Here is a 23,548-nt window from a genome sequence, read left to right on the forward strand (position 1 = left end):
TTGTTGAGCCCATTTTTGGAGATTAGTGTGAAATTATGTCCAGCTTGCCTTTTTTTCTCTATTTTTTTGTTTTGTTTCAATACAAGCAAAGGAAATAAACATGTGTAATTGCAATAATCTGAGAGAAATACTTCATTTTCTGGAACAATTTCAAGGCTGCCAGCACTTTCAACCATGACAGTTCATACTGTGCATTATTTTTAGCCAGATGTGGGCAAATGCTGCAAAGTAAGATTTCAAAAATACAAATGTTAATAGTTTATTTTTATCAATTATCGAAATGCAAAATGAATGAACAGAAGAGAAATGTAAATCACATCAATGTTTGGTGGGACCATTCTTTACCTTCATCAGTTCTTCTAGGTATCCTTGCACATAGTTTTTGAAGGAACTTGTCAAGGAACTAACTTTGAGAACTAACCACAGAACTTTTAAATTTTGAGCCAATCAGATGCCTTCCTGTGGTATTGAATGATTGATAAGTATCTGTCTCTATTTCTCAGCATTGAGGACAACTTTAATCCTAACCATATCACCAACTCCATTTTCTGAAAGATTTGCAAGGAACTACCACCATGCTTCACTGTTCCTCCAGACCCTCATCATTGTCCAGCCCTTCGACGAACAATCTGCGTTCACTTACAGCCAAATATTTCACATTTTGTCTTGTCAGTCAGATATCCTGCTGCCATTTTTTTACACCCCAGTTCCTATGTTTTCGCAACTGCAATTCTACATTGAAGACCACTTTTGTCCAGACTTCTTTGAACATTAAATGGGTGTATCTAGGTCCCACTCATTGCTGCCAATTCTAAGTTGATGGCACTGCTGGATATTTTCCAATTTCTAAGTGAAGTAAGCATCTGCTGCACTGTTTCCTTGGCCAACCAGTGCATCTATGGTCCTGAAATTGCCTTTTCTTGGAGATTCTTCATAAGAGCTTGAACACATCTTGAAACCCCAGTATGCTTGGAAATTTTTCCTGGGAGGAATCTTCCTGATGCAGTATAACTTCCTTGTGTCTTGTTGCTGTTCTAAGTCTGGCAATGGTGTATGACTTGTTAAATGAAAATGTCTTCCACAATCTCACCTTTTTTGGCGCAAGTTGGTAGTTCCTCATCCAATTTTAATCCTTCTACACAGCTGTTTCTTTTTTATTTAACGACTGTTATTCATTTACTTTGCATTTTGTTAATTAATAAAAAATAAATAGTAACATTTCTATTTTTGGATTCTTCTGACTTTGCAGCATTTTTACCTCACCTGCCTAAAACTTTTGCACACTGCTGTATATTAATACTTCATGAGATAAGAAAATAATCATAAGACGGTTATTACATCACTCACACACCAAACATGAATAGTATATGCTAGGCCAGCCTATTTGAAGCACAATGTCCTCAAATATTGGTTGTCACCTTTAAAGGAATACATTAGAACAGGCTATCAATATTAGATCAGTAGGGGGTCCAACGCCCAATACTACTATCCATCAGCTGATTGAACATAGGAACAGTGTACTGGAAGTGGTAAAACTTTGTACATTTTTCAGTAGCCATAGAATGCAAAAATACCAAATGGCACTTATTCATGAGTTTTTGTTATTTCAAAATTAGTTCAAACCTTTAAATCACTAATGTTTATTTTATTGTAATAATTAGGGTTTTAATTCTCTGCTGAAGCAAAGCTCCAAATTCCCCGCATAGACAAAGATTTAAAAGCTAACATGCTCCTTCAACTATCACAAGAGGGAGCTTATGGCATACTGTGCTATTATTGAGTTCAATGTTTAAAAGTATGCAGGAAGCTCCTAAGCCCCCTCTAGTGGTGACACTGGACAGCATGTTCTCTTTTATAGGGTTTGCAAAAAGTTTGTATGTTATACTCTACCCAAATCTAAGGAGATAATTTACTAATCTCTGGAGATCAGACAATTGGGACCCCCACTTATCCCAAGAATTGGGCTCTGCAGAACCCCACCTAAATGGTAGGTAGGTCAAACATGCCCAACTTCGCTTCATTCATTGTCCATGGTAGAAACTAGAGGTGGAAGAATCAATTCGCAAGACTCTGAAATTTCAGTCAGGACAGTAATCTGTGACCACTGGATGGAAGGTGTGTGAATCTCCTTAATCCTACACTCTTCTTTAGATTAGTCAATGTCGTCATTGGAGTGTGACACACACACAATGTTGCGCCAGCCCAGCTAATCAAAAGAAGAGCAGGAAATGCCGGGAAGTAAAAAGACTTGCTGGCATCTCACCCTGCGGTCAAACATAGACCTGGCCAATAGATCTTGCAAATCTATTCTCCCATCTAGTACAAACGCTTTACGGCTATGTCTATGCTAAGATTTGGAGCTCTATATCATAAAAATAGAAATCTATAATATAACCAGAGATGCGTGTCTCTGTCTGAAGCCTTTATAGACTGTGCAAGCGGGACACACAGTCTGGCTCCAGACAGGAGAACGCATGGAGCCGTTACAGGTAAGAAGAGTGTGTATGGCGCCGGAGATCATGGTATGCGTAGACACTGAACGCATTCTGCGATCTCCGGCGCCATACTTACATACTTACCTGACCGGGAGGAGCGTTGCCGCGGCGTCTCTCTTCGCCAGAAACCGGGGCAGGAGTGAAGGCGTTGGAATCGGCGCATGTACATAGCGCTATCCGGCGCCGTTTTACACATTTGCAGTGTGTCTTCAGCAAAATGGCGCCAGACAGCATGGCATGGGCACGCGCATACTCCGGCGCCACACTCCTCCCCCAGCTTCTGGCAGAACAGGACACCGCAGCGCTGGAGCACAGGGAAAAAAGGTGAGTATAAGTGTTTATTTTTTTTTTGCATGTGTGCAGCATGAAAGGGATGAGGGGTACCATGCATACCAGGATTGGGGGATAAGGGGGCCACACATACCAGGATTGGGAGATGAGGGGGCCACACATACCAGGATTGAGGGGTGAGGGGTACCATGCATACCAGGATTGGGGGTGAGGGGACCATGCATACCAGGATTGGGGGGTGAGGGGTACCATGCATACCAGGATTGGGGGGATGAGAGGACCATGCATACCAGGATTGGGGGATGAGGGGTACCATGCATACCAGGATTGGCGGATGAGGGGTACTATGCATACCAGGATTGGGGGTGAGGGGACCATGCATGCCAGGATTGGGAGATGAGGAGTGCTACGCATACAAGGATTGGGGGATGAGGGGTACCATATATACCAGAATTGGGGGTGAGGGGACCATGCATACCAGGATTGGGAGGTGAGGGGGCCACACATACCAGGATTGGGGGATGAGTGGCACCATACATACCAGGATTGGGGTTGAGGGGACCATGCATACCAGGATTTGGAGATGAGGGGCCACACATACCAGGATTGGGGGATGAGGTGTACCATACATACCAGGATTGAGGGGTGAGGGGTACCATGCATACCAGGATTGGGTGGTGAGGGGAGCCATGCATACCAGGATTGGGGGATGAGGAGACCATGCATACCAGGAATGGGGGTGAGGGGACCATACATACCAGGCTTGGGGGTGAGGGGACCACACATACAGGATTGGGGGATGAGGGGTACCATGCATACCAGGAACGGGGGTTGAGGGGTACCATGCATACCAGAATTGGGGGATGAGGGGTACCATGCATACCAGGATTGGGGGATGAGGCGTACCATGCATACCAGGATTGGGGGATGAGGGGTACCATACATACCAGGATTGGGGTATGAGGAGTGCCATGCATACCAGGATAGGGATGAGGGGTCCATACATACCATGACTGGAGATGAGAAAGCCATGCATACCAGGATGAGGGATTGGGTACCATACATACAAGGATTGGGGGATGGTGGGTGCCATGCATACCAGGATTGGGGGATGAGGGGTGCCATACATACAAGGATTGGGATGAGGGGTGCCATGTATATCAAATTTGGGATGAGGGGTGCCATGCATACCAGGATGAGAGATGGGGTGCCATGCATACCAGGATTGGGATGAGGGGTGCCCTGTATACCAGATTTGAAATGAGGGGTGCCATGCCTACCAGGATTGGGGATGGGGGGTACCATGCATACCAGGATTGGGGGATGAGGGGTACCATGCATACCAGGATTGGGAGATGAGGGTTACCATGCATACCAGGATAGGGATCTGGGAGGGGCATGCATACCAGGATTCGGATGAGGGGCCATGCATACCAGGATAGGGATGAGGGGTACCATGTATGTCAGGATAGGGATGAGGGAGCCATGCATACCAGGATGAGAGGCGCTATGCATACCAGGATTGGGATGAGGGGTGCCATGCATACCAGGATTGGGGATGAGGGGTGCCATGCATATTAGGATTGGGGGTGAGGGGTGCCATGCATACAAGGATTGGGGGTGAGGGGTGCCATGCATACCAGGATAGGGATGAGGCGTGCCATGCATACCAGGATAGGGATCTGGGGGGCCATGCATACCAGGATTCGGATGAGGGGCCATGAATACCAGGATAGGGATAAGGGGTACCATGTATACCAGGATAGGGATGAGCGGTACCATGCATACCAGGATGAGGGATACCATACATACCAGGATAGGGATGAGGGATGCCATGCATACCACGATTGGGGATGAGGGGTGCAATGCATACCAGGATTGGGTGTGAGGGGTGCCATGCATACCAGGATTGGGGGTGAGGGGTGCCATGCATACCAGGATTGGGGGTGAGGGCAGGACATAACAGGATGGGGGAACAGGATGGGGGCAACACAAATACCAGGATGGGGGCAACACAAATACCAGGATGGAGGCAGCACAAATACCAGCATGGGAGACCATATACCAATAAAAATGCTCACCACCCGGGTGTAGAATGGGCTCAATAGCTAGTACAAATATAAAAGTATATTCCATAATTAATCAAGACAGGATTTTCAGCCCATTTGACTAGGAAAAAAAACTAAAAGGTGACCAAAGATGGGGGATGCAATATCATTCTTACAAAGTTGTCATTAAAGAGATCCAACCAAAGCATGTTGTTTCGCAAGCAATGTTCCCTGAAAAAGAAAATTAATTATTTCACTTCTAGAAGGAAAAAACTTTTTTCCCCAAAGCAACTGTCTACAGATGGGTTTTTGGTTAGTAGAATATCCTTAGTCACTGAAGGGTGGAACATTGACTTATTCGGTACCTACATCCAGTAGATGGCATTTGAGATAGTTTTCTTCCTACTAGAATAGAGCTTATTTGCAGAAGTTTGCAATAGTAGCTCATGCGAAACATCATGGGAGAGATCTGCGACAGTGTCCTAAAAATGGTACAAACTGGTCCAGAATAACTGTTGCAAGTAGCACATGTGATCTGAAAAACATCTGGGGGGGTTTTGCATGGTATGTAAAGTAGGAACGACTAAGAAGTGAACCATCAGGTAGGGTGCAGTGGTAAATGTAACATATTGATCCATCTCTTCACATGTTATGTCTATGATTATTCATACAGTCTCGCAAAATATGGTCACTCTCTTTGAATTTCAGGTATAACAAATCTAAATAACTAATGAAAAATCCAATGTGCTAAATTGTGGACCTCTCAGATTCCTGATCCATGTATGGAGCATTGAATAATTGGTATAAGCTTCATATCATGAACGATGTAACTTCATAACTAAGTAATGAACAGTAAAAGAAAATTATCTTGTGAATCGTATAGACTTACTGTAAAGAGTTTGTTGTCCTAGTTCTTATTGTTCCCATGTAGGTCTGAGGGCAAAGAGCTTCTTGTTGAATTATTGAGGAAGTGATAACAGGCAGTGAGTATAGATAGAGAAAGGAGTGGTTATTGGGTCAAATTGTTCAAGTCTGGTATATAATTGTCTTCTATTGCAAAAATAAATTGCTCCGAAAATGGTCAGCCTTTATTATGGAAGCATCAAAGAAAATATAGTGAAACCTCCTTGAGGTGGCTATTTAGAGATTCATTAAAATGTTCTTCTAAAGGGGTGGTCTTCAAAGAAGACAGTAATATACATAGGGTATGAGAGGTTATAAAACCATCAAAACTGTACATAGGATATAGGGAATTAGAGAAATCATCACACAAAGGGTGGTCTTCTTAAAGAGGTGGTCTTCTGGATAGGTCTATCTAGGCTGTCTTATCCAATTCTTGATACTTAAGTTGCTCATATACATTAGACTTATGTCAACTGAATCCACCGATATCGATGCGTTTAGCCAACAGTTTAATATGTATGAGAGCCCCGGACTCTCCCCTGATAGGTGATGTCGAGGGAGACAAGGATCCTACATGTCCAATCCTTTGTTTTCTAAGAAATAAGCCGCCACCAGAGATTTTTTGCAGCAGTTCTCTCATAGAGAACAGAGGAGCACTCGCGTGTGAAGGTGCGATACAACTATCTAAAGCATATGGGGGGCTTTCATGCATGGGATTTACACATGTGACACCTTGATTGGTTTTGTTTCATAAAGACAATCTAAAAACGTCATGGAAGGATGTCTTCTCCATCTATGAGCCAGGGCGAAGAGTTATTCTAGACTTAGAAAGAGTAATAATAAGTGAGCTTACTATATCCATAGTCCAATGCTGAATCTGAGTTTGGTGTATATGGGTGGCCATACTCCCTTCACAAATGTAGAAAGAGTACAAACAAAAAATAAAATGATAAAAACATATAAATTACTGCAATGTAATTATTTGTTTTCCTATGTGAAAAAACATCTTTTTAAGTATGAGTTTATGCAGATATATATCACATCTTTAATTAATTCATTACATACTCTAATATGATTAATCTGTCAATGTTTTATCTACCTTCCCATGATTCCTTTATCCAGACAATGAATAAGAAACACGTCAGTGAATCAAGGCCATATGAGGCATACCTATTGCAAAGTTTTTTTTATGTATGAAATAAAGAAAGCATCGTCTTTTTATTTATTGGGAACTGACACTCTTTCTTTCTACAAGTTTAGACTCAAGCAGTTTTTTAACACATTCTATATATAAACTTAAGATAGAAAAAAACGAGCTTATAGCCTGCTGTAAATAAGTAAAAAGGAATTGTACATATAAATAACATGGGGTACTTAGTAAATACTGTTTTTGATCAAAAAAAGAGTAAAAGCCATCCCACCAGCGCCAAGGTATACCCAAATCGGGACGGTCCTTTACTGACTCTAGCATTGAAACCTTACCTACGCGTTGCATGTATACCAACTTATACTTCAGTCCATTTTTTCCGGTTTTGCTTTAGGTTCTTGCACTCAGTGCAAACAAGAGCGTGGCGTCCCTTTCTTTGATCTGGGCATTGCATTTATATAGCTTCCCATGGCTGTGTGTCCACAGTTGGGCCCCGATCCTGCTCTGCCCTTATTCACAATTCAATTCAATTCAAAGAAGCTTTATTGGCAAGACCAAATAAACATTAATTTTGCCAAAGTATGTGTACAGTAGGGGATAGGGATTGGGACTGTGGGAATGATGGATGGGGACTGTGGGAATGATGGATGGGGACTGTGGGTATGATGGATGGGGACTGTGGGGATGATGGATGGGGACTGTGGGTATGATGGATGGGAACTGTGGGGATGATGGATGGGGACTGTGGGTATGATGGATGGGGACTGTGAGGATGATGGATGGGGCACATTCAGGGTGGGGACTGTGGAAGTCCATGACGTATCACAGTTCTCTTTCTCACAGCCTATGGCATGCATTCACATACTGCGCTTCTATCTCCACCACGCTCTCTTCTTCCCCCAGCAGGATAAATGTATTCTCTTCCTCCTTCATGGATCTGACATTCGGGAAGACATCAGAGAGTCTCCTGAAGTGAGTGTACCTCACTGATGAGAATTTGGTGCCGTGTAGCAGGAAGTGTGTCTCATCCTCCAGGTCACAGTGTGGGCACAGTCTGTCCTCCCTGGGCTTGTAGCTCTGTCTGTGACGGCCGGACTCTATGGCCAGATTGTGGGCACTGAGTCTATAGCGGCTTAGGATCTGGCTGTATCGAGGGTCCGGGAGTTTCTCCAGATATGGGGCCAGTCTGTAGACACTCTGTAGACTCCGGTACATGGTCAGTTTCTATGAGGCGTTGATATCATTCCTTCAGTCACTGACAACCTCTCCTGACCCTCGTCTACCATCTTCCTGATTCTGGCTTTTGTCAGGCCGCTGTGATTGTGGTTTCGGTCACATTGTGTTTGGTCAAGGTGGATTTGGGTGAGCTGCTCCGGGGGTCCTGGTTTTTTTGACCCCCTTACATGTAGCAGGGCTTTATGGTGATGGGAGCTCAGACTGCTACTATGTAGGTGAGCCTGGAAGGACTGCTAGGTGCAGGGGGAATCTGCCCAGCTCAGCCGGACAGACACTGTTGGTGGTGCTCCGATGGACCTTGAGGAGGTGCTTACAGAATTCCAGGTGGAATATTTCTATTGGGCTGGAATCCCACCTTGACCAGTCTGGTTATGTGTAAGGACCTCAGACTTCGCTGCTGTACAGGAGGATTGGGGTGATGATGGCATCAAAGATTTTTAGCTAGACCCTCACTGGCGGCTTCAGATGGTAGAGTTTCCTACGGATGGCATAGAAGGTTTTGCAGGCCTTGTCCTTCAGTGTCTCTATGGTGTGTTTGAAGCTCCCTGATCGGTGAATTTCCAGTTCCAGGTAGGTGTACTTGTCCATTTCTGTAAGAGCGCAGTTGTTTAGCACAAATGAAGGGTGCTGATCCAATCTTGTCTTTCTCTTCTGGAACACCATGATGTTGGCTTTGTTTGGGTTGATGGGTAATGCCCATGTGGAGCTGAATTTTTCCAAGATTTTCAGGTGGTCTTGGAGACCTTTCTCGGTTGGTGACAGCAGCAGTACGTCATCTGCATACAGCAGGAATTTCACCTGGGCGTCATGGAGTGTGAGACCTGGTGCCGCAGAGGATTTCAAAGCAGTGGCCAGCTCATTGATGTAGATATTGAAGAGCGTTGGACTTAGGCTGCAGCCCTGTCTGATTCCTCGGCTCTGCTGGAAATCAGCCGTTCTTTTCCCGTTCACCCTCACGCTGCAGCGGTTCTCAGTGTAGGAGCTTTTGATGTCATCATAGGACTTTCCTCCAATTCAACTCTCCAGCAGTTTCAGGAACAAGCCTAGGTGCCACCATATTGAGTCGAAGGCCTTTTGAAAGTCTACAAAACAAGCATATATCTTCCCATGCTTTGTGTTGTGGACATGACTCTGACTCAGACTGTGCAGGGTGTAGATGTGGTCTGTGGTGCTGTGGTTTGGCATGAACCCTGCTTGGCTTTTGCTGAGGACATTGTGTCCGGTGAGGAAACTGAGGATCCTCTTGTTCGGGATGCTGTTGAACAGTTTTCCCAGGTTGCTGCTGACACATATGCCTCTGTATTTAACAGGGTCATACCTGTCCCCACTCTTGTGGTTTGGTGAGATGAGGACTTGGTTCCAGGTATGAGGGAAGTAGCCAGCGCTCAGCACAATATTGAACATTTTGGCCATTGCAGCCTGTATTTCTGGTGGGCTATACTTCAGCATTTCTGGTGGGATTCCATCCAGGCCACGGGCTTTTCGACGCCTTATGGAAGACATTGTCTCTGAAACTTCCTGTAATGTGATTGGTGTATGCAGCGGGTTTTGGAAATTTTTCACAATGAGGTAATTTTTGACAAATGGTAAGGATTTAATACTAGAGGTTAGGGCTGTCCCAACTTGGTACACCTTGTCGCGGTGGGATGGCTTTTACACTTTTTTTGATCAAAAACAGTTTTTACTAAGTACCCTATTTTATTTCTATGCACTATTGCTTTTACTTACTTATAACAGAGTATTCACTCATTTTGTTACTATCTTAGGTTTTGTCCGTTTAATGGCCAGTGTGTACATACTTGTACACGTTGCATGTATACCGACTTATACTCCAGTTCATTTTTTTCAGTTTTACATTATCTATACAGTCTAGCAAAACAGTGCACAATCCCCTGATAAATGCTGCACAGTTAACTCAGATTTCACTTTTGCATTGTGAATTTTCAACGTTTTGATTTCATGCAGATTTTCACTGCATAAGGTGACATCTGAAAATGGAAAGGATTGACACAACGTGGATTTGAAATAACCACCGCAGGTCAATTGAAACGGAACTGGCTTCATCTGTTACACGGGTTTTGTATTACACTGCAAGTTTTTTGCATGGATTTGCTCATCAAGAATGCATTATAAATGCCTAATATTACCCTGTTATTGTTATTCAGTGACCTGCCTCCTATTTTACATATTGCATATAGTATTTCTAAAAAAAAAAATTTCATCCATCAAAATGGCACTGGCGCCCACGCATGCGCAGTAGCATCTATCGCTTGCCAATATATTCTACTGCGCAAGCGCCGCCGGTGGCGCCATTTCACTACAGCCAATTTTTTTTGCCTCAAGCAATATGGCGCCACGCATGTGCAGTAGCATCTATCGCTTGCCAATAGATGCTACTGCGCAAGAGCCGCCAGCGGTGCCATGTTGCTGCAGCCAAACTATTTTTGCCTACAACAAAATGGTGCCGCTTGTTTGGGGAGTATCAAGAGCTCTGTTCTTTGCTAAATGAAGAGGCAAGAGCTTTATCACAAGCCATCCAAAAAATTAATCCTTTATTTAGGGAGCAGAAAGAGTTGTGATGTTTTGAAAGTGAAAAAGCAATGGCTTCTCAACTAGGAGTGAAAAAAATTCTTCCTTTATTTTGGATTCATAACAGGTTTGCTATTCTGAAATGTCTAAACAATTACAATGGCCTTTTTCATCAATACGTACAACAATTATTCCTTTATTTAGGGAACAGGGACAGGTTAGCTGTTTTCAAAGTGAAGAAGTAATGGCTTGATAACAAGCCCAAAAAATATCACTATTCTGGGAGAAATGTCATGTTTGTGTACCCTTAAGAGGGTACATTCCCAAGCAGCAGCAAAGTATGGCTATACAACACACTGCTCAAACGCAGGAAATGTGAGTAGTCATCTAGCAGCAGTGGCAGCAACAGCAACTGCACAAAATAGAATAGAACGTGGCAGGCATGAGATGTCTGGCAGTGTAGGGCGAGCAACAGCAGCCTGGCAGCAGAAGTATAGTGTGTCACCCCAGGTCTGGTTGCCACAAATATTAAAGGCTGTGTCTGAGAGCAGGAGGGAGGTTCCCTGGTCAGGGACCATTAGCATGCAGCACCTCCTGTCCCAGGCCAGTAGGGGGAGCAGGCTGCCCCTATAAAAGCTGGAAATGAGGGCAGGGTTAGAGAGACCAGGACCCACTTCTGAAGCATCCAGAAGGGTTCCCAGAGGAAAGGGACAGGTCAGCAGCAGCTGAGGAGTCCGGGAGGCAGAGGAGGAACAGTAAGCCAGGGACAGAGGCGACGAGAGCCGGTCCTGGCTGAGAGAGAACTACACAACCGGACACTGGGGTCCGAGGCTGTCAGGGTTGCAAGCCCTGCAGCAGATAACCAACCCGCAAGGGATTTCAGGTTCCTTGGCCTAAGAAGCCTGGAGGCTCCGCCACACAGAGGAACCGGTACAGCACGGAGAAGCAACAGGTACCTAAGGCCCGAGTCGCAAGCCATACAGGTGTAGTACACGGCCAGCTCAGGGACGTGGGCTATCACACCACGAAAAGGGGGATAGTCAGCAAGGGCAGAGAGAGAACGGTAGGCCTACCCACTCACCGTGACCAGTGGGGCTCGCCCGAATGCTCTCAGACACCCAGGCCCATTCCTACCCAGTACTCCTGTTGGGTCATTAGTACTAACTACAATAAAGACCCTGGACTGTTCGAAGCAGACTCTGAACCCTTATTATTGCGGCCTGCACCATCACCCCCAGCATCCTATTACACTGCCCTGAGGCTACACTCTTCCCGTGGGGAGTTATCCTATCCCTGTGCTGCACACCAACATCAGCCTCAGCAGTGTGCCTTGCAGTGGTGGTGATCCCTGACCGCAATCCACGAGTGGCATAGTCAGTAGTGTTGAGCGATACCTTCCGATATCAGGAAATATCGTATCGGATTGGATCGGACCGATACTCAAAAAGTATCGGATATCGCCGATTCCGATACGGGAAACCAATGCAAGTCAATGGGACACTAATATCGGAATGAAAATAAACCCTTTCTTTCCTTGTAGGTTAATTCTACATGAAGTAAAACAACTAAGAATAATGTAGAATGTATTATGCGAAAAGCCGGCAATTCATCAGCGGCATACACCGGTACCCGACAATTTACAACAGAAAGAATAGAGCTTCACACATAGATTAGATAGATAGAAACATGTCAGTCACATATATATGAAGTACAGTGACAGTGTTGCTTACTGTACTTGTCATTTAGTGTAAAGGATTTATTTAAAAAAATAATAGTGTTTTCATGCACCGTCTCTTTAAAAAAGCCGGCCGGCAATTCAGCATCTGTACCCGACAATTTATAACAGACAGAATAGAGCTTCACACATAGATTAGATAGATAGAAACATGTCAGTCACACATATAAGAAGCACAGTGACAGTGTTGCTTACTGTACTTGTCATTTAGTGTAAAGGATTTATTTAAAAAAATAATAGTGTTTTCATGCACCGTCTCTTTAAGAAAGCCGGCCGGCAATTCAGCAGTGGTACCCGACAATTTAGAATAGAAAGAATAGAGGATCACACATAGATTAGATAGATAGAAAAATGTCAGTCACATATATAAGAAGTACAGTGACAGTGTTGGTTACTGTACTTGTCATTTAGTGTTAAAATAAAGGATTTATTTAAAAAAAAATTGGCGTGGGGTTCCCCTTAATTTTAGTCTCTAGCGGAGGTTAAGCAGACAGCTGGGGCAGATGTTTGAAGCCTGGGAAGGGGGTAATACCCACGGAGCTTCCCAGGCTACTAATATCAGCCCCCAGCTGAATACCTAGCCCTTACTAGCTATTAAAATGGGGGACCCCCCCAAAAAAATGACGTGGGGTCCCCCCTATTTTAATAGCTAGCAAAGGCTAGGCAGACAGCTGGGGGCTGATATTAATAGCCCAGGAAGGGAGCCATGAATATTGGCCCCCTCCCAGGCTAGAAACACCAGCCGTCAGCCGCCCCAGAAATGGCGCATCCATAGGATGCGCCAATTCTGGCACTTAGCCTCGCTCTTCCCACTGCCCTGTAGCGGTGGCAGTGGGGTAATAGGGCTGGGGTTGATGTCAGCTTATAATGCCAGCTGACATCAAGCCCAGGTTAGTAATGGAGAGGCGTCTATAAGACACCCCCATTACTAACCCCATAGTGAAAGTTAAAAAAAAAAACACAAACACCCAGAATAAAGTCCTTTAATTGAAATAAACACACAATTCTTTATTGTTCTAAATTAAACCATACTTACCGTCACGCCCATTCCAGCTGAAGCCAACGATCTCCTGCAATAAAAGAAAAATAATAAAGCAACCTCATCCTTACCTTTCCATGGTTCCCACGACGGCTCCAGCTCTGCTACATTGAGATGACAGGCTGGACCGCAGCAGAACGCTGCCATCCAGCCTGTCATCCCGCAGACACTGAGAAGCGCAGGCATGCTTGCGCTCTGCAGTGTCTGGCTGTGACGGCATAAAGATGAGACGAGTTCATGTCCAATGAACTCGTCTCACCTCATGCACGTCACTGACAGCGTGGGAGAATTCTCACGCTGAAGCGCTGAGTGCAGGAGAATTTTCCCACGCTGTCAGTGACGTGCATGAGGTGAGCCGAGTTCATTGGACATGACCTCACCTCATGCACGTCACTGACAGCGTGGGAAAATTCTCCTGCACTCAGTGCTTCAGCGTGAGAATTTCCCCACGCTGTCAGTGACGTGCATGAGGTGAGCTCATGTCCAATGAACTCAGCTCACTTCATGTACGTCACTGACAGCGTGGGAGAATTCTCATGCTGAAGCGCTGAGTGCAGGAGAATTTTCCCACGCTGTCAGTGACGTGCATGAGGTGAGCTGAGTTCATTGGACATGAACTCGGCTCATCTTTATGCCGTCACAGAGAGACACTGAGGAGCGCAAGCATGCCTGCGCTTCTCAGTGTCTGCGGGATGACAGGCTGGATGGCAGCGTTCTGCTGCGGTCCAGCCTGTCATCTCGATGTAGCAGAGCTGAAGCTGTCGTGGGATCCATGGGAAGGTAAGGATGAGGTTGGTTTATTATTTTTCTTTTATTGCAGGAAATCATTGGCTTCAGCTGGAATGGGCGTGATGGTAAGTATAGTTTAATTTAGAACAATAAAGAATTGTGTCTTTATTTCAATTAAAGGACTTTATTCTGGGTGTTGTGTTTTTTTTAAATACTTTACTAGAAATTCATGGTGGTCATGTCTAATATTGGCGTGACTCCATGAATTTTGGGCTTAGGGCCAGCTGATAATGCCAAGCTGGCCTTAACCCCTTTATTACCCAGTGAGCCACCGCACCAGGGCCCTGGATGAGTTGGGTACAGCGCCAGAAGATGGCGCTTCTATGAAGGCGCCATTTTCCGGGGCGGCTGCGGACTGCAATTTGCAGCGGGTGGGGCCCAGAAAGCTTGGGCCTCCCTGCGCTGCGGATTCCAGCCCCCAGCTGCCTAGTTGTACCTGGCTGGACACAAAAATAGGGCGAAGCCCCACGTATTTTTTTTTTAAATTATTTCATGAAATTCATGAAATAATTAAGAAAAAAAGGGCTTCCCTATATTGTTGTGTCCGTCCAGGTACAAATAGGCAGCTGGTGGTTGGGGGCAGCCCGTTCCTGCCTGCTGTACCTGGCTGGACCCAAATATAGTGCGAAGCTCCACGTCAATTTTTTTTTAATTATTTCATGAAATAATTTTTTAAAAAAAGGGCTTCCCTATATTGTTGTGTCCGGCCAGGTACAAATAGGCAGCTGGTGGTTGGGCGCAGCCCGTTCCTGCCTGCTGTACCTGGCTGGACACAAATATAGGACGAAGCCCCACATCAATTTTTTTAAAATTATTTCATAAATTTCCTGAAATAATTAAAAAAAAATTGACGTGGGGCTTCGCACTATATTTGTGTTCAGCCAGGTACAGCAGGCAGGAACGGGCTGCCCCCAACCACCAGCTGCCTATTTGTACCTGGCCGGACACAACAATATAGGGAAGCCCTTTTTTTCTTTATTATTTCATGAATTTCATGAAATAATTAAAAAAAAAAATACGTGGGGCTTCTCCCTATTTTTGTGTCCAGCCAGGTACAACTAGGCAGCTGGCGGCTGGAATCCGCAGCGCAGGGAGGCCCAAGCTTTCTGGGGCCCCCCCCGCTGCAAATTGCAGTCCGCAGCCGCCCCGGAAAATGGCGCGTTCATAGAAGCTGGATGCTGTACCTGGCTGGCATACAAAAATATGGCAAAGCCCACGTCAAAATTTTTGGGAAAAATTAATTAAAAAATAAATAATAATTTAGGGACTGCATCTTTATTAACTCCTCAAATGTCATTTAGTGTTAAAATAAAGGATTTATTTAAAAAAAAAATTGGCGTGGGATCCCCCATAATTTTAGTCTCTAGCGGAGGTTAAGCAGACGGCTGGGGAAGATGTTTGAAGCCTGGGAAGGGGGTAATACCCACGGATCTTCCCAGACTACTAATATCAGCCCCCAGCTGAATACCTAGCCTTTACTAGCTATTAAAATGGGGGACCCCCCAAAAAAAATGACGTGGGGTCCCCCCTAATTTAATAGCTAGCAAAGGCTAGGCAGACAGCTGGGGGCTGATATTAATAGCTCAGGAAGGGTGGCATGAATATTGGCCCCCTCCCAGGCTAGAAACACCAGCCGTCAGCCGCCCCAGAAATGGCGCATCCATAGGATGCGCCAATTCTGGCACTTAGCCTCGCTCTTCCACGCTGCCCTGGTGCGGTGGCAGGGGGTAATAGGGCTGGGGTTCATGTCAGCGCCAGCTGCCATGAAGCCCAGGTTAGTAATGATGGGCGTCTATAAGACACCCCCATTACTAACCTACAAAGTGTTAAAAAGAAAAAACACACTACACCCAGAAAAAAATAATTTATTTGAAATAAAACACACCATTTTATTTAATTCTTAGTTTACTAAAAATAATAGTTACCTGTCCACGTTCCTGCGCTGATCTCCCATGCACAGCTGTCACATCTGGAGATGGTGACAGCTGTGCATGGCTGCTGTAAGCTCACGTTGCCGGGAACACGTCCGCCCCCGGCAGCGGGAGCCACTGACTGAGGTCACCGGAGTGCATTCAGTCAGCGCTGCTCCGGAGACCTCCTTTACGCCACTGCTGTACCGTGGGAATTTCTCACGATACAGCAGGGCCGTAAAGGAGTTGACCGGAGCAGCGCTGCCTGAACTCCGGTGAACCCGCTTACGCAATGACGGGGCTGCTTTACGGCCCCGTCATTCTAGCGGCGGCAGCGGTTCAGAGCGGTCACATTCTATGTGGCTGCTCTGAACTGGAGATCTTCGTGGGACACTCGTGGACTACTACGGAGGGGTAAGGATAAAGTTGTGGTTTATTATTTTATATTTTATTACAGGAGATCGATGGCTTCGGGGAATTAGGTGTCTAGGTGAGTATAGGTGTAGTTTTTTATTTTTTACTTTATTTTAGGTGGCGATCGGCGGGGACAGGTAATGTATGAACTAATTTATTGTAGGCAACCACTGGCCACCAATGACATGTATTTAACATTTATTGGGGACACAGTAGGGCAATTTATATAGCAGGATCAGGCTGATGGGAACTACTGCTCCCATCGAGCTGATCCTGCTGGCAGGAGTGGACGGAAGACAGACATAGGCCGATGGGAGTAGTAGTGTCACATCGGCCTATGTCTGCCTGCACGCACACACCCGCACACATCGCACAGACACCGCGCACGCACACCCGCAGACATCGCACAGACACCGCGCACACCCGCACACACACCCAGACATCGCACAGACACCGCGCACACACACCCGCAGACATCGCACAGACACCGCACACACCCGCACACATCGCACAGACATCGCGCACACCCGCACACATCGCACAGACACCCACACACACCAATCATGACGGGTCTGGGAGGTGAGGCTGACCTGTGCGACCGTGGGAAAGTTCATGTGAGTTCATGCAGTCAAGCATGAACTCACATGAACCCTCTGAGGGTACCGCGGCTACTTCAAATGAACAGCTGATCGGCATCACCTGATACCTCAGCTGTTCATTTGAAATAACCGGCGGGAAAGCGCAGCACAGAACGGGAAAGCCGGCGGTGAAGTCTTTTCACTGCCGGCTTCCCCGCCCGGGTCCTTCTCTCCCCTCTCCTTGGTGCTGCGCTCCCCGCCCGGTCCTAACTTACGATCGGGATGGGAGGTGGAGAGGGGAGCGGAGGATCAGGGTGGGAGGCTGCGGGGAAGCAGTATGGGGCTGTGTGATTGTTTAAAAGCCGGCGGCTTTTTACCGCCCGCCGGCTTTTAAACAATCAGGAGAATTCTCCCACTCTGGGATGGCATTCTGATGACAGGCTGGATCTCAGCTGAGCTCTGCCATCCAGCTTCTCATCCTTCAGAGACCCTGCAGAGCGCAGGCATTATGGGAACTTCCGATTCCGGTATTCGATATTGTAAAAGTATCGGAATTAAGTATCGGAATTCCGATACCGCGAATATCGGCCGATACCCGATATTTCAGTATCGGAATGCTCAACACTAATAGTCAGACATTCAAAACCCTACAAATAGACTGCCACAGCATTTGGTCTGACCACCCTGAGCCACGGGATCGGGTTGCCACTACTACCCCCATCATCGCACTAAAGCCCGGTTCCGGGTGCCCCACGGCCCAGGGGGCGAGTCAGCTTTGGCGTAGTCGGCAGGATTGTGACCAACCCGCCACAAACGGGTATTGCGTGCCTGAAAAAGACTTTATACTTACCTTAAAAAGAGGTTTCCCGCCATCTGGAGCCGTTTCCCGCCATCCTCAGCCGTGTTCCCTCCATCGGGCGCCATCTTCGGGACGCCGCGCGGGAAGAAGAGGTACGTGGACGTCCAAACCGCGTGAGACCTGAAGCCCCGCCCTACGCACCGACGCTGCGCAAGGTCCTAGAAGGAGAGAGAGCGAAACTGACGTCACCAGGACGCGATGCAAGGTCCTCGCCTGGAGCAGCACCAGCGGAGCCACGGCCTACGGAAGAGGATCAACGGAAGGTAGGCCACGGTTAACTAGGGGGGAGGAAGATGATGGACGCGGAGGGACCTTCTACCACCAGCGTGGCTGCAGCAGCGGTGATGCTGTTCTCCATGCCCTACATCCCTGGAGCGGCCTGGCTGCCCCAATACTTAGGGGAATCCCATATATTAGCTGACTTTAAGGACAGACTGCAGTTTATTTAAAGTTTATCCCCTGACAGAAGAACAGAAAGTGAGCATTCTGACGGGGCAGCTAACCGGTGCAGCCCAGCGGGAAGTGAAATCATGGTCAGATGAGGAGAAAAGGACTGTAAAGGACATTCTGACCCGGCTGCGGGGTACCTTTGACACCCGTACCTCAGCCGAAATCAAAATGCGGTTCTATGGCTGTAAGCAGCGAGCCCAAGATAGTATCAGAGACTATGCCTTGAACCTGCAAGAAGCTCTGGGAGCAATCAAGCAAGCTGACCCTGGCAGCGTGCAGGACACCGATAAACTGTTGACTGACCAGTTCATAGAAGGTCTGCTGTCCAGCGCCCACAGAACCCAGCTGCGCCTCATGGCCCTACAGAACCCCGATTTGACTTTTGCGCAGTTCAAGGATAGGGCCATCCGGGTGCTTCGAGAACCCGCACCAGGTGGCGCTGTAGCTTCCCAGCGCCCTGCCATCACTTACCACCAGGGGGAGCGCCCTACCCCGCAGACCTTGTGTGGGCTGATGCACAGACCCTAAATCCATCCCAGCCTGCAAACCTGCACCATCAGGTCCAAGAACTAACAAAGAGTGTGGCTGCACTGACCAAGACCGTACAGTCGTTGCAGGTGGAACCGTCAAGACCAATCAAGTTGGCTTCCAGTCCGGAGGATGTCCCGTGGCGTCAACAGAGGAGGACCCCGTCGTTCAGAGGGAGGCCCGCCGACCGTTACACTGAGGATGGACAGCCAATTTGCCGCCATTGTAGCCAGCCAGGACACGTAGCCAGGTACTATACTTTAAATGGGTCCGACCTGGGGCAGAGGGCCAACCCCCAGGCATAAGGTCATCAGGCCCGTCTAATTGGCGTGATAAGTATGTAGGAGGACGTCCGGTCTTACCCGTAGTGCTGGACGGTATCCCCATGAGTGCACTGCTGGACACCGGGTCCCAAGTGACTACCATCCCCTATGTACTTTTCAAGCAGTACTGGAGTGACACTGATATAACCCGTTATCCAGACGATGACTTAAGGATCATCGCCAGCAATGGCCAACCCGTGCTGCAGGTGGGGTTCAGAGAGATGACTATCAAGATTGGTAAGATTGAACTGCCGGCACAGGGAGTGATCATTGTGGACATTGACCGTCGTGAAAGTCACCCTAAAATAACCTTGGGTACTAATGTGATTGAAAACTGTCTCTCAGAAGTAATTGTAATTTTGCAGCAGGTGGCGATGAATGCGAGCTCCAGCCAACAGAGGGTCCTCCAGAAGGAGAGAAGAGCCCTGATGAGACGGCAACAGGTAGAACTGTCTGGTGGTGAGATCGGTAGCGTGAGGATGAGCGACCCGTTCCCCATTGCCATGCCTCCCAAAAGCAAAATGCTGATCTGGTGTCGGACTGCAATCGGGTTAAGAGGGAGAGACTACCAAGCCATGGTAGAACCCGTGTACTCAGATAGCAGGCCCACCATTTTGACTGCCCGGGGGGTGGTTGATGTCCGCCATGGAAGGGTGCCCGTCCAGATCTTAAACATCGGAGAAAGGGAAGTACACTTGCCCCGGTACGCTACACTAGCCAAATTGTTTGCCGTCGAGCACAATGCTATCAGGGTCGTGGAACCCTTGCCTCCATCTCCCCCGGTGGAGGGTAATGGCTCCCAGAAAATTAAGGAGGACTGGTGCCAGAAACTCCACGTGGGTGCTGACTCCACTCCCTTGCACAAAAAACAAGGAGTCCACCGGGTGGTTCAGGAGTATGAGAGAATCTTTAGTAAGCACCCGCTAGACTTCGGCAGGGTGAAAGGGGTAGAACACCACATCCCCACGGGAAGCCACCCACCAATAAAAGAGAGATACAGACCTGTACCCCCTGCACATTATCAGAACGCAAAGGGCATGCTGAGAGAAATGAAAGAAGCTGGGGTCAATAGAGATAGTTGTAGCCCCTGGGCAGCCCCCTTGGTTCTGGTAAAAAAGAAAGACGGTACCATGAGAATGTGCGTGGACTATAGACAATTCAATCGTATCACCCATAAAGACGCGTACCCGTTACCTAGGATAGAGGAGTCTTTAGCAGCTCTAAAATCAGCTAATTTCTTCTCTACTTTGGACCTTACTAGCGGGTACTGGCAGGTTCCTGTGGCAGAGGCTGACAAGGATAAGACCACCTTCACCACCCCGATGGGATTGAGCGAATTCAACTGTATGCCCTTCGGGCTCTGCAATGCACCAGGGACCTTCCAGAGGCTGATGGAATGCTGTCTAGGGCACCGAAACTTCGAGACGGTCCTACTTTACCTGGACAACGTGATTGTCTATTCGAAGACTTACGAGGACCATCTAAAGCACCTGGCCGAGGTGTTCGAAGCCCTGGCAGGCTATGGCCTGAAGGTGAAACCCTCAAAGTGTCACCTGTTGAAACCGAAGGTCCAGTACCTAGGACACGTGGTGAGTGCAGAAGGAGTAGCCCTCGACCCCGACAAGGTCACAGTAATCAAGAGCTGGCCAAGCCCCTCAAACATCAAAGAAGTGAGGCAGTTCCTCGGGTTGGTAGGCTACTACCGAAGGTTCATCCCTGGGTTCACAAAGATGGCAGCTCCAATGCAGGACCTCCTGATAGGTCAGTCTAAGACTAGAAGCCAAAAGCCACCCTTCAAGTGGGACAAGCCGGAAGAGGAGTCCTTCCGCCTGTTGAAGATGGCCCTCACGGGGGATGAGATCCTGGCCTACCCCGATTATGGCGAGCCTTTTATCCTCCACACAGACGCCAGTAATGTGGGGCTAGGAGCGGTACTGTCACAAAACCAACAGGACAGAGAAAGGGTGATCGCGTACGCCAGCCGGAAGCTGAGGCCCACCGAGAGAAACCCGGAGAATTACAGCTCCTTCAAGCTAGAATTCTTGGCAGTGGTGTGGGCCATCACAGAACGGTTTAAGCATTACCTGGCCTCCGCAAAGTTCACTGTGTACACGGACAACAACCCGCTGACACACCTGGACAATGCAAGACTAGGTGCCCTAGAACAGCGGTGGATGGCCCAGCTATCCAATTATGACTTAACCATCAAATACCGGGCAGGCAGAACCAACGCCAACACAGACGCCCTATCAAGAATGCCCCACCTACCTGAAGGAGAAGAAGACTCGGAAGAGCTGGAGGAAGTAGAGCTCCCGGCGTTCCACTGGTGTGGGGCCACTCAGTATTCTCACCGGGTAAGAGACAAAGACCTAACCACCATCATCTTCAACCCCTTACCCCACCACGGCTGGGTTGAAACGCAAGATAGTGACCCTGCAGTTCGCCTGGTGAAAGACCTGTTAACCCAGGCAGACGCTAGCCCTGGCCCGGACGCTCCAGAGGAAGCCAAGCAGTTATGGAAGGAGAAAAGCAGGCTATTCCTCTACGAGGGCAAGCTGTGCAGAAGGCTTGTCAACCACCGGACGCACGAGCTGACCTGGCAGGTAGTGGTCCCGAGGCGAGATGCAGCAATGGTCCTGGAGGCCTACCATGACCGAGCGGGACACTTCGGGTGGAAGAAACTGGAGTTCCTACTGAGAGAGCGGTTCTACTGGGTCGGTATGAGAGGGGCCTTAGAGAAGTGGAGCTGGGACTGCGGCCCATGCCACCTCAGAAGGAAGGACCGTGCCAGCCAGAAGACACCCTTGAGGCCCATCGTCACCAGGCAGCCTCTTGAGCTAGTAGCTCTGGACTATGCGAAGTTGGCTCCAAGCCGGTCCGGCTACGTCTATGCCCTCACGATTGTGGACCATTACTCCCGGTTCCTGGGGGTGGTTCCTGTTATAGACCTGACAGCCCAAACAGTGGCCAGAGCCTTCCAGCAACACTTCTGCCTTCCACACGGGTATCCGGAACAGGTCTTGACAGATCAAGGTCCAGCGTTTGAGGCGGAAGTCTTCCAGGAGTTCTGCAACCTCTACGGCTGTAGGAAGATTCGGACAACGCCTTACCACCCGCAAACCAACGGGCTGTGTGAGAAAATGAACAATATCGTCATTGATCTCCTCAAGACATTGCCCCTGGAAGAACGCAGCCTGTGGCCGTAGAAGCTGTCAGACCTGATTGACTTGTACAACCATATCCCGGTGAATGCTACAAATTGCACCCCGGCTTACCTGATGCGCGCAAGACCAGGTAAGCTGCTGATAGACCTGGAGATGGGAGTCCTGACACCGGAGGACACCTCCCCAGACGCGGACTGGGATAGAGAACGGCGGCTACAGTACAAGAAGGTACAGGAGAGTGTGGAGAGGAGTCTGGCTCAAGCGAGAGAAAAGCAAGAGAGGCTCTTCAACCAACACGCCCCTGCTGGTCCCCTGGAACCTGGTGAGCAGGTCCTGAAGCGGAAGAGAAGGCTTCACAAGCTGGACGACCAGTGGGAGAGAGACCCGTACACAGTATTGCAGTCCGACCACAACAACCCGAAGGTATGTGTGATTACCAAGGATGGAGGAGAAACCACTAACACCGTTTCCAGAGACCACCTAAAACGGTGCCCCGAGCAGCTACAGAGTCCAAGTGAAGATCAAGATGACCTTGAACCCGCAGAGGACAAGGAAGAAATGATCAGCACAGTTCTCGGAGAGTTCCCCGGGACCTGGACTCGAATAAACGATGCCATAGTGGTACCCGTCCTACACTTCCTTCAGCCTACCCAGCAAGAGCCTACAGGAGAACAGGAAGAACAAGAAGAACAAGCAGCCCCGGAGGCAGAAGAACCCATGCCAGCAGCCCAGGAGAGTCAACCCTCTGCTGACAGTGAGTCTGCCATGCCTGCGGTAAGCCAAAGGACCCGCAGACTGCTGCCTGCCTTGCCTGTGAACCCAGCTAGTAGCTGTACCCTTAATATTAGTGGGGAAAGCGGGTTAGACCACCACCAGACAGTGGGTTACGGAGGTCAACCCGAAACACTAGGGGTCAAATACCAGCTCGCTGGAAGATCTAAATGTATAATGTATATATTTAATGTGTTATGTTTGTACCCTGGTTATTAATAATGTTTCTCCAGTTTTCCTAGATGGAATGGACTGACAGGTTATGGACAGTGAATAACCGGAACTACCATGTAGATAGTTGCACTTGGTGCCCTCTTTTGAAGACGACCACGGAAGAAA

General features: G+C 47.9%; 1 protein-coding gene across 1 annotated transcript in view; it reads right to left on the reverse strand.

Moving 5' to 3' along the window:
- Window positions 1-5,798, reverse strand: part of LOC141173096 (galactoside alpha-(1,2)-fucosyltransferase 1-like) — a 30,814-nt gene extending 25,016 nt beyond the window's left edge. Inside the window, exon 1 of the mRNA XM_073657739.1 lies at window positions 5,724-5,798. The gene's annotated coding sequence lies outside the window, so the exon portion shown is untranslated. The remainder of the gene's footprint in view (window positions 1-5,723) is intronic.
- Between the last annotated feature and the right edge of the window lie 17,750 nt (window positions 5,799-23,548).

The sequence above is a fragment of the Phyllobates terribilis genome, unplaced genomic scaffold (genome assembly GCF_046119375.1).
Source record: "Phyllobates terribilis strain yellow unplaced genomic scaffold, ASM4611937v1 Scaffold_12__6_contigs__length_324123572, whole genome shotgun sequence".
In the NCBI taxonomy this organism is placed as follows: domain Eukaryota; kingdom Metazoa; phylum Chordata; class Amphibia; order Anura; family Dendrobatidae; genus Phyllobates; species Phyllobates terribilis.